At 33.8% G+C, this 12,229-nt stretch overlaps 1 long non-coding RNA gene across 1 annotated transcript; it reads right to left on the minus strand.

Moving 5' to 3' along the window:
* Positions 1 to 2,257: 2,257 nt before the first annotated feature.
* LOC103606523 lies at positions 2,258 to 11,206 on the minus strand. The gene is made up of 3 exons (XR_551897.1): positions 11,074 to 11,206; positions 6,036 to 6,136; positions 2,258 to 2,445 (listed from the first exon to the last, which is right to left on the minus strand). It is a non-coding gene; the product is annotated as an uncharacterized LOC103606523 (long non-coding RNA).
* Positions 11,207 to 12,229: the final 1,023 nt, after the last annotated feature.

Here is a 12,229-nt window from a genome sequence, read left to right on the forward strand (position 1 = left end):
TTTAAAAAAAAATTCTTCCATTTAAAAAAAAAAGGTGGGAGCACTGCCGCGCTTCCCAAGCGGCGCACTATCCAGTGCGCCACCGGGCCGGCCCGAAACTATAATTCTTATTGATTCTTTACCACATTATAATTTTGCTTAAGTGTACAGGGATAATTTATTTTAAATTTATAAATTTAATATGAGCTATTATTTATAATACATTTCTGTTAAACTTTTTCTGTTCTTTGAGTTTGCCACATCCTATAAAATCAAATCATCTCACATTGGTGGCCAGTTAACGAAGTGTGAAAAACATGCCACACAATATTTAGAAAGCAAGTCGCATATTCCAAAGCCTCCCAGTTATACACTCATGGAAATAATATTAATATTAATTGTAAAAAGCACCACTTACTTCAGTGCTACTGTATGCCAAGCACTGTGATAAGCATTGCATATAGATTATCTCATTTAATTATTACAGCAACACTTTGAGTAGGATCTAGTAATATCTCATTTTAAAGCTGAGGAAATTATGCCAAAATTCTTCCATTTTTTAAAAAAAGTCATGAGATCAGGGGCTGCCAGGTTAGCTCAGTTTGTTAGAGCACAGCCTTATAATCCCAAGGTCAAGGATTTGGATCCCTGTACCAGACAGCCACAAAATAAATAAATAAATAAATAAAACCCAAAACATAAGATCACATTGAAGTAAAGTGTATCTTCTATCAACACAAGGAAAATATGATCTATTGACAAAACAACCGATTTATATAGGTGACTGTGCTTCATGTTAGACCGCCATGAAACAGGATAGGGATTGGTGTGACCCCATGGCCCACGTCTGCCACTATTGACATTGTGTCAAAGCCTTCCCAGGTGTCTACCAACCCATCCAATAAGTACAGACTTGCTGTATTTTTCCTTGTTTACTAATGATTGATGGTGTTAAATGGAACAGCATGGAAAATCTTGTTAGCATCAAGACATATTTAATCTATTGCCTTTCCTTGATTTCCTAAGTCACTCTGACATATAAGGAAATTAGATTAATCTGACATGATTCATTCTTAATATAGCCTTGTTTATTACTCCCCAGTTCGAGGAAGCTGGTGTTCATCTAGCTGTTGCCAATTGATTTTTGATGATAAACTCTATCTTCTTTTTTTATTTTCTTTGCATTGAAATTCAGCTAAAACATGTCATTATTTTCTGATCCCTACTGTGGGTTAGGGAAAGGACATAAATATACATAATTTTATCAATCTGCTTTATTACGAAATCTTCCAATATAATTTCTTGATTCTCTTGTTAAAAATTTTAAAAATAATATACTACCGAATTTAATCAATGTCTTTTTTTTATCAGAAGCCATTAATCACTAGGATCAACAGATTTGAACACATAAAATTTAGTCCCAATATTTATCTCATTTAACTTTACTTCTACTCTGGCTGAAATGTAGCCTTGCTTTCCTTTTTTAAATTTTTTTATTTTTTTAGATTTCTATAGTGGAAATTTAAAAATAAAACTGATGACAAAAATAACTAATAAAATATTGCTTTATGGATGTTTTTGTTATGTGTGAATCTTTTAAGTTTTCTAATTACACACACACACACACACAAAAAAAACCCCCACACATTTTGGACTGTTTTTGAGAATTCACCTCATTGTGCTGCACCTTATAAGCATTCTGATGGAAGCAAGATGTATAAGGCATTATTTTTGCCTGCAAAGAACTTTTAATATTATCAGTCAAAATAAATCAAGTAATTGAAAGATAAGTTAACATATAATGAAACAGCATTAGGTCATCAAAGGAGAGTAGGTCTGAAAACCTTGATGGAAAGCTTAGCTTTAGCACTTAAAATTTTAATTACCTTAAAAAAGTTCCTTCTGACAACCCACACTACTGTTTCATCTGACAGACAGGAGTAAGAACGCCTACTTTTCTAAAGAGAGGTAGAACAGGTGTTGGGTTCTTGCAATCATTTTAAATCTCGCTTATTAAAAAAAACGAATAGATCAAAGGATACTGCTCCTTAGGGTGGGCCCCCAACATTTATGTCCCTCTTAGTCATTTCCTGCCCCTATTGTTCATTTAGTGATCAGATTTTTGGCCCGTTGCTCAATATTGCACCACCCTTTCCATGAAGCTCCTTTCTGGATATCACTTATATCCCACAGTAGAAATACCCTAACCAGCCCTTCTAGATGTCAAAAGTTCATAGGCCAAGCACTTCTGGAAAGAAGAGAAAATTCTCTGCGGTAATAATATTAAACAACATTTAATCATTCAAAAAACAAGAAAGCAGAACAGAAAGCAATTGAGTCTCAGAAAGAGGGGAGAAGAAAATCTAGTATCCAAGTTGCTTCTAGATAATCTCTAGTTAATCTTCACTGGAGGCTTCATTTTGTCAGTCAGGACTCTTCGTTGAACTTCTCTCAATTTGGCAGCACCTAAAAACATATTAAATTCAGTGAAATGATGTAAGTTGAAAGTGTTTGGAACAATATTAGTTGAATATAAATTAAGTATTCTTTACTGTACTGGTATAAACTCTTATCCCTTGTTTATCTTTTCTGATTGTATCCTAATGTAATTTTTATCTCATTCTTTTTTTATATGTCTACTTAGTCATATAATTTTGCCTTCCCTTCTTTCCTAGCTTGATGTAGTACTGGGATGTATTCTCATCCAGCTATCAATAATTTTTAATGGTTGTCCTATGGTCCTTTGATACTTAAACTACATTTCCATAGATCATCACCTGTGATCTCCATTAAAACTCTGAAACTCACTTTCTACCACAACATCGTGAAGCTAATAGTCTGAAAAGTGTGCAGAATGACATTAAGTTGAAGCAGCAGAGAGAGGAGATAGCTAACAAAAAATCCTGCTCCAAGAGTTCAAAGCTTTTTTATGCATTCAGCTGACTGTTTATAGACATCTTTTCTCCTACTAGGGTGCTGGAAGTAGCTTCTGAAGAATGTGCAGAGCTAGTCTCATTCTGTCTAGCAAAAAGAGCTAGGCACATCAAAAACACACCAAAAAGTGGTCTTATTATGACATGTTACATTCTGTACCCCATGATGTTAACCTCAGAAGAAAACATATATCATATTCTTTTGAGGCAATAAAATCTTGGTGGTTAAAGAGGTGAGGCAAATAAAAATATACTTGTTTCTAGAATATTATCTTGTGATTGTCACTATGAAAGTAGCTTAGAATTATTAGGCTTATTTTCTAACATAAAAAAAAGAGGACACCAGAAAGTGCGACTGGTATGTACATCTTTTGAGTAAGAGAGAAAATGGTAATATTTATTCTATTCATTTTGTATTTAAACTTGTTTTTATCATCAGTTTACATTTTCTCTTTATTGTAATGATTAAAATTTTAGCCAGTGTTATGATTTATTTTCTTGGATTCCTTAGTGATAAATGAGAAACTGAACTTGCTTTGAAATGTCAAGAGTTTGAGCCCAAGGGAATCTAACTAACCAAATATTAAATTTAATCATACCTTATCTTAACCAGAGTTTTTTGGTATGGTATTCAATAAGATTTAAGTGTAGCAAATAATAATAATAAATAAATAGAGCAATTTAATCATACCTTATCTTAACCAGAGTTTTTTGGTATGGTATTCAATAAGATTTAAGTGTAAATAATAATAATAAATAAATAGAGCAGTGGATTTACTACTGATAGAAATGGCATTAGTTAAAAATATGAAGAAGGTGAAATATGAACCCTAGATAGAAATTATGAACGTTTATTCAATAGCATTATAGACATTTCTATGAATATACAGAAAGATAGTAGACAGATGGGTAGATAGATAAAACATATTTTATTATTTTATGATATTTTTAGTTAAATGTGTTAATTTTAAAATTACTTTAAGAGGAGAAAATGACCCTAAAATGAAAGGGAAAATATTGCAGAACTTAAGGTCAATAGTTCATTAGGAGATAACAGTTCTTTGAAAATTGCTCTGAAGCTAGTGAAGGCAGAAGGGTCTTGAAATATCTCAAAGATCAGAGAGTCATTGTAATTTGTCTTTTCACCAAATGTTTCTAACATTTCTAAATTTCCAACACTGCCAATATTTCCAGTACTAACTTTCTGCCATGAAAGAACAGAAAAATCAGTGTATTGATACTTTTTGTTACTTCGCCTATGCTCTGATTTTGCACGTTTTTTTTTTTTTTCTTTTTTACACTTTTAAGGTTCCATAACTATAATCTCCACAGTTATGGGGCTTTACTTTGTCATTTAAATAATTCATCTTTCACTAAATTCCTTCATTCCTCCATTCAGATTTCTTAATTTTGACATTTGTGAATCTGTCCATCACCCAACAGATCTTTTCCCTTTTCCTTCCCATCAGTAGTACAAAATGATTTACCCCATTACAGTTCAGCTTTCTGTTCTTGTTTTTATTTATTTATTTATTTTAAGCTAACCTTGACTCTTCCAATGATTCTTCTGAGTCAATACCAAGGATTGGAATGACTGTTAGAGGCATTTGTATCTCTTTGAATATAGTGTGATGAATCATTAGAATTCTCTCCTCTCTGTGTCACATATAAGATTTGCATGCACAACAAAGCACAAATCATTACTATTTATTTGTTGCTTATATAAAATGCATCCAAAGGCATTGGGCAGGGGGGAGAAAATCTAAAATGAAATGATTTAAAAGAGAGTTCACTTTCCAGGCAACATAGCAGGAAGATTATTTCACCGTAGCATAAAACTGACTGATGGCCTTATAGAAATATACAATCTAAACTATTTTCATCTTTGCAAGGTCCATATTAATATCATTAGTAAACATTTGGAATTTATATCATGCTTGATAAACTAAAGCATCATAAAAATAAAACACAAAGCTGATCTTCATTTTAGAAATGAATAAAACTAGTATAAATCATGAAATATAGAAGACCTAGATAGTATATTTTTGCACAGTTTAGTATAATTTTATCTTAGAGCAATCGTTTTGAAAGAAAAATTTTATCCACACAGAAGTGGCACCTCTTTGAATAATTATTATGCCTCTCAATTCCAATTTTAGTAACATCGATAATAAGAAAGACTAGTAACATATATTTCTATAGCTTTTATCTTGCAGGAGCACACAGACTTTTAATAATTGTGATTTTACCAAGTGTGATGCTGTTCATCTTTGCAATAACTACACAAAGCAAATGAGTGGTAGAACTTAGAATCATAATGATAATACTATTTAAAAATTTTTAAAGGCCAAATAAGAGGTTCCAGAATAATTTATGACATAATCTAAGATTTTTATTTCTAATTAGAGATACAGAAGCCTAGAAAAGAGGCAAAGTTGAAACTAATACTTATAAAAAGGGAAGATAAAACATATACACCTACATGTACACACACTCAGATACACACACCCCCAAGGATATTGTTAGTTATCATCTAAAAGAAAAAGAATATTATATATACATTTTTCTAAAGTCTCTGTGATTAAAAATGACCAACATGATAATATCCATAGCAAATTAAGTCAATCACTGTTGGCCTAAACAAGAAACAGAGAGCAAATACATATAGCAAGGATTTATTAAACCAAGATGACAATTGCAATGAGGAAGACATGTAGATCAGGTCAGCCTGAAAAATGCATTCCACTGAGGTCCAGCAGAGTTTAACATTTTATAATCACAAGAAGGGCGAAGGGTCAAAGAAGAGAGAGAGAAAGACAGCTCACCTAATTATTTTATCAGGCTTTCTATTGGTAGTACATGACATATAGATTTGGGATTATACTAGGATATATACTACATCCAGAGTTCTAGGGTAAGGGTTATAAAAATTGTTCTTGGTTATTTTATGGCTTTCTGACACCGTTATGGCTGCTTCTAGGCAAAATGGTCTTATGATAACATTTTCCAGAACAGGTAGAAGTCAACATTGCAATGCCTTTTATATATTTAAACTATCAAAAAGTTTTAGACATGTAAAGGCATCTAAAAGTAATAGTATTACTGTGTTACAAATTTTCTTACCTACTCTTCTTGGAGGACTTTAGTATTTTTCATACCTTCAAAATTTTTAGACCTCTGCATTTCTGCTATTAGTCTTAATGAATGTCCTTTTCTGAAATTTCCTATGTGAAAAATTATAATATGTTATTAGGCATACAATGGTAGCCACTGGTTGCTTTATCAAATGCTTAACATTTACTGTCCACTCATGAAATTAAAAAAAAGATATACATGTTAGAAAAAAGCTCATAATTAAATATTAATTTATATCAAAGAATCTATATGGAATTTTTTTTAAGGTCTGATTGTGATCATATAACTTTGGGTGGAAAATCTTAAAGCCCGTTTGGTTATTTTCCAACAAATATGTCATTTCTGCCTTTTAAAACAGAATAAAATATAATGAAATTAAATGTTAAACTACTATAAAATATACTCTTGCTTAAGATAATTTTGTGCTGGATAGGACAATCTAAATATCAAAATATTTGAATTTCTGGTGTTGCACTTTCCTCTTTAAAGTTGTCATCGGGCCAAGCCCCTCTCTTCTCCAACTGGATATTAGGAATAAATTATTTTAAAAAGTACTTCATTTTTCAATGTTAAGGCTCTAAATCAAAGCCACATGGTAAGCTAGCCCTACAGTGGATAACAGGAGTCCTGAGAAAAGCTATTATCAGTCAAATGCTGGGGATGCTGTAAATCACACCTTCCTTTGTCAAAGCTGGTTTAAGAGCCAACAGGAATTCTGGGCATTTTCTGAATAAAACTAATCCAAGTAACAAACAATGGAAGATCAGCATAGCCAAGGCCCATAGAAGTATCCTTGTTATTTGAGACTGAGAAAGAACATCCAATTTATGAGAATCTTCTACCTTGAGACTGTGTGTGGGCATTACTGGAAGCTGTTTACCTAAATGCCACATATATTATTTCATTTTCTCCTCATATTTCCTCTAAAATGCCTGATAGTTCAAGGAAAATAACTAGATTGAACTATGGGGCTAGTATTTGTCAATTAAGCACACCTAGAAGTGATTCTGAAATTGTTTCAGGAGTTATCAATTATAAATATCAACATATGTCATTTGTTCTTCCTGTGAAATATAAAATGTGAAATGCAAATACACTCAGGATAATTCAAACACACTTTTATTAACTAATGCACTTGTAAGCACCAACACAATGTAATTAACCTTGATATTACAATTTTAAGCAGTTTGATGTTATTTGTTGCAAATATAAACTAACATTTTATCTTTGGCCATCAAATATAGACTTTAGGATGAATGCCCTCTAAGCGTTTACATGCTGTGAAAGTACATTGAAGACAGTTCTTCTTATTTCATACCATTTTACTTTTCTTATCTAAACACTCTCAATTTTGCCACATTTTAGCCCACAGCAGGCTACTCTGAAAGGTAGAAAAATCTGGTCTGGCTCATGGGGTTTCAGCTTCTTTTCCCTATGTTTTTACAGCAGTTTATAAAACACTGTGGCTTCTATTTTTCTTATTCCAGCTATTTGTTCTAATGCCTGATTTAACATCATTGGCCCAGTTGCTATAAGTCTTTTTTTGCTTGTTTGTTTTCTTATTCATTATTATATGAATCTTTGAGGCTAGTTCAATTTACAGCTAATATAGGCTCTCAAAAATATTTGAAGAATAGATAAATTAATTAGTCCAGCAAGATCCTGAAACATCTAACTCATATTTAAATAAGGCATGCTCAAACCATCATTGTCAAGCAAAGAAACTTATTTAATTAGCTAATGAAGTATATGGTGCAGGGCTAATTTATGTACCTCCAGTGATTTCCTTTCAACAATAGTTATAAAAATCATTTTCTATGTCATTTTTCTGATATTCCATCAGATATAAATCTCTAAAATAGAAGAACAGATATAAAGATGCAGTACACAGATGAACATTTGTTAGAGCTGCAGACTAGTAAACATGTCTCATAATTAATATATGTATTTTATATTTTGTCTCACTGACCTCTCCAAAACCCATGCCCCCTATTATTGTTTTGCCTTTTATAGGTTTCTTATAAAGAAGGGGAATCATATCTTATTTTGCATTTTTTCTCTTGCATAATAAAGTGATATCTTATTATGGACATTTTATTTTCCCCTGAGTGAATAATTGAACATGGTAAAAGTACATGAGACCAGGAAGCAGGTGCATTTCTTACATTGTTCTGCAGTGTTCTTTCCATATGCCCAAGTTTTTGAGTTCAATTTGACAGGGATTAAATATGCCTTATTTCCTGTGAGGAACAGAGTTCTCCTGACAATTGCCTCCAACTAGAGAAGGGAACACAGTGTAAGAATAAATGTCTGGATTTTACTTTTGCTTTCCCTGAAATTCTTGTCTCATCAAGGGCAAAAACATATTTTTCATAGAAAGTTAAGGAGAGTGATGTATGTAGGTCTTCAGCATTTGTTTGCAAGTACTGTCTTTACATGTAATAAGAAATATAGACTCTCCCTATTCTAAAATATTTCACTGCCCAACAGGAAGAAGTTTACTCAGATTTATTGTTGTGGAGAGAATGTTGAATATTTTCAAGACGTTATTTTGATTTGTCATCTGAATTTTCCTATCTACAAAATGGGTAAATAATATCTCCCTGATTTATATGATGCTTGTGAAGGCTACATGAGAAAACAAATACAATGGAATGTGACATGCAGATGAAAAATGCCTGGATCAATTCCTCAAAGAGAGAAATAGACCCACAAATATTGATCTCATTATTCCACCCTTTTTCATTTTTAGCTTACTTGTTTTCCCTCTCTTCCCTCAGAAGACTGAAAAACATGAGTGAGACAGTGTTAAGTCCTCAACTATAAATCTGGAAGATGGAGAAAAGAAAATACCTTGAGGTGGTCAATTAGGACAGTGAGCCGAAGTCTTTATCCACTTACTGTGATAATGTAATCGAGAGGCAAAAATAAGCTCCAAAGTCCTAGTGTTCCATTTTCCTCACGGAACAGCACTGGCCAGGGTCAGGTGGCAGGCAGTGTAGGAGGGAGATGTTCTCCCACTGCCCAGGACAACTAAACAAAAGGCTCCTTTGTATTTATGGACCCGGGATGCTGGAGTGAAGAGGAGAAACAGGAGAAGGGATAGAAGTGGAAAAGTAGTGAGCCAGAGTGGGCAAAAGCCAAGGCCCCTGGTAAGGTAGTCTCTGGGGAGGCATCTGGCTAAGAATACAGATCTGCATTTGGGCAATGCTGACCAGGAAGGCCCTCAGTACTTAACTGCAACTTCCTCTAGAACACTTTAATGCACTGATTGTGCAACAAGTGGGGAGGGCAATGCAGGTCTTCCCCATCAGATTTGCCAGCCAAGGGTCAGGCCTGAAAAATCACACACTGGGATTTTTGCTGCCAGACTCTTCAGTTACTTTCTGAATGTAAAATTGAAAAACAACTCACCCAGATTAGAAAAAAAAAATTACATAACAGAGAAAAGGTCCTTGCAATTCTACATTACAAAGTAGACATAAATGACCTCAAGAAGAAATGGACATATCCAGTATTGGTGCAATAGCTAAATAGACTTGTATATCTACATGATGATATATTAAGTAACAGCTATGAATAGTGTTTTAAAGAAATACTCACAGTGTGAGAAAATATTTACAGTATAACTTGAAGTCAAGAATGTAGAGTACCATATTGTAGATAGGGTCAGATACCAACTTATGGATATGCTTGTGTGTGTGTGTGTGTGTGTGTGTGTGTGTACCAAAGCATATCTAATGTAAAAGTATCTATTACAGAAAACTGTGTGTGTGTGTGTGTGTGTGTGTGTGTGTGTGTGTGTGTGTGTGTGTGTGTGTGTACCAAAGCATATCTAATGTAAAAGTATCTATTACAGAAAACGGAATTATACAAACATACTTGTAAGTTTATGAGATTTGACAAATGTGTTATAGTGAGCATGTATATAGAACTTTTATCATTAAATATATTATTATACAAGTAACTAAAATAACTTTAAGTATATGGTGTCTAGGCAAAGGGAAAGGGTCTTTCAGAGCCTTTTTAATGATTCTGGTTATCACTCTCAGCACAGATAAATGGTGTGGATAAAAATAAAGAGGTCCCCGAGGTGGAAGGAAAAATTCGTTGGAACTTGAGTTTCTGTGAAACTTAACTTTTCTTCTTTGTTGGGCTTTTAGCTTGCCATTTTTTTATTTGAAAATATTATGTGTGTAATAAAAATTTAGTAAACCTAATGGTAATTAACTGATACCACACAACAGTGATGTTTGTAAGGATGTGGGAGAAGAAAATATTTTTTGAGATAAGAAGAGGATTATGACTCCAGGCAATGAACCAATTTTTTTCCCCTCCTCATTTCCTCCTGGGCCCTACACTACTTTTGCTTTGAGCCATGTGTCTTAGTCCATTTGGCTGCTATAACAAAATATCATAAACTATGTAGTTTAGAAACAATAGAAATTTTTTTCTGACAGTTCTGGAGTCTAGGAAGTTCTAGATCAAGGAGTTGACACATTCAGTATCCAGTGAGAACCCATTTCCTAGTTCATAGAAATTTCCATATCGCTGTGTTCTCTTAGGTCAGAAGGGGAGAACTCTGGTCTCTTCAGGCCCTTTATAAGGCTATTAGTCCCATTCATGAGGGCTCCACTCTCATGACCTAATGACCTCCCAAAGGCCTCACCTCCTAATACACTCACATTGGGGGTTACGATTTTAACATATAAATTTGGGGGGAAGCAAACATTCAGACCACAGCACCATGTGCACCCAAATGGGTAGCTTCCTGTTTGTCTGGGTGCATACCAGAGAGTCTTGTTCACACTATCTCTCTGCAAATGTCACTTGTGCCATTTCAGTAGTGATACATGCTACTGACAAGCAAACGGATTGGAGAACATCACTGCACTTTTTTGTTTTATATCATCTTGACAACTTAAAACCTCCCCAAACAGCACAATCCTTTCAGAATTCTCAGTTATTTTTTGTTTTTATTGAGATTATTTTTTAAAGGATTAAGGACTCTTCACCTTGGCCTTACCTCTTCTTAATCGCTGGTCTTTATCCTGACATTCAAACTTTATTTTCCTCAAGAAATTCAAAGGCTGAATTACTGCCATTTAGCAAAGCCAGAGAAGCAGATCCTGAAATAACAGAGGACCAAGCAGATTTTTTTTTTTCTGAAAAATTGATGTAAAAATGAAGCCATTAATTTTTGTGCTTCTTTCCAGAATGATTCTTTCTGTACAGGACTGTTTTTCTCCTGTTCAGAATAATCCAAAGCAGAAGCAAGTAAATTTCAGATTTACTGGAAAGCTCAGCCTATAATAACTGAGCAAATTAATTAGGAGAGCACATTTATATATATATGAATATGAATTTTTAAAAAAATCCCTGCGTAATGAATATAGACAACCATGTACTCATTGACAAAGGCCAGAAAGTTGGATATTTTAATTTCATTTTTTAAAATTGCCTTTAACCTCACTAGCCATTATTTTCTCATGCAGATAGATATCCAATAATAGCTTTCTTTTCACATCTCATTTCACTCAGGCAAGGGGAGAAATTGGCACCCACCTTTAAGGTATTTGAAAGGAGGAGGCCCTCTCACAGACATAAAAGATAAAATAGAATCCTGGGCTATAAAGTTAGGTGTAGGTGGGGTGCAGTGTTTTCAGTGAAAGGAACAAAGGATTTACACACAGTCAGTCAGTAAGCAACCTGTGTTCTTTGGTTTCTGTCTTTATCTTGAATCCCATCAACTCCTATAGTCTGTGGTAGGACCTAATCATATTTGGAGCAACCCTGTATTGTGGCTGAGGCATCCCTTCCTTTGAAAAGTCAAAGTCCCAGTATTTCTGTCCGCCTGTCTTTACTCCCTTCTAAACCAACAGAGAAGATTATTTTGTAGAACCCCTGTCAAGCCAATTTACTTGGAGAAAAGATAAGGTTGAATTTAGAGGGCAAAAGCCACCTATGAATTGTTTAATTTCTTCTCTTTCTAATTCATTTTAGCTAAAGGGTGAGTGAGTTCAAATTCTCAATCTACTCCTTACTAGTAGTGTAATATTGGCAAGCTTTTAACCATTGTGATCATCAGTTTTCTCATCTGTAAAATGGGTACTACTAAAACTTCCCTCACAGGGTTGTTGAGAGGATTGCCAAGTGGGGCCTGACACATACTGAACATGGCA

This window comes from Galeopterus variegatus, unplaced genomic scaffold (genome assembly GCF_000696425.1).
Source record: "Galeopterus variegatus unplaced genomic scaffold, G_variegatus-3.0.2 Scaffold6650, whole genome shotgun sequence".
In the NCBI taxonomy this organism is placed as follows: domain Eukaryota; kingdom Metazoa; phylum Chordata; class Mammalia; order Dermoptera; family Cynocephalidae; genus Galeopterus; species Galeopterus variegatus.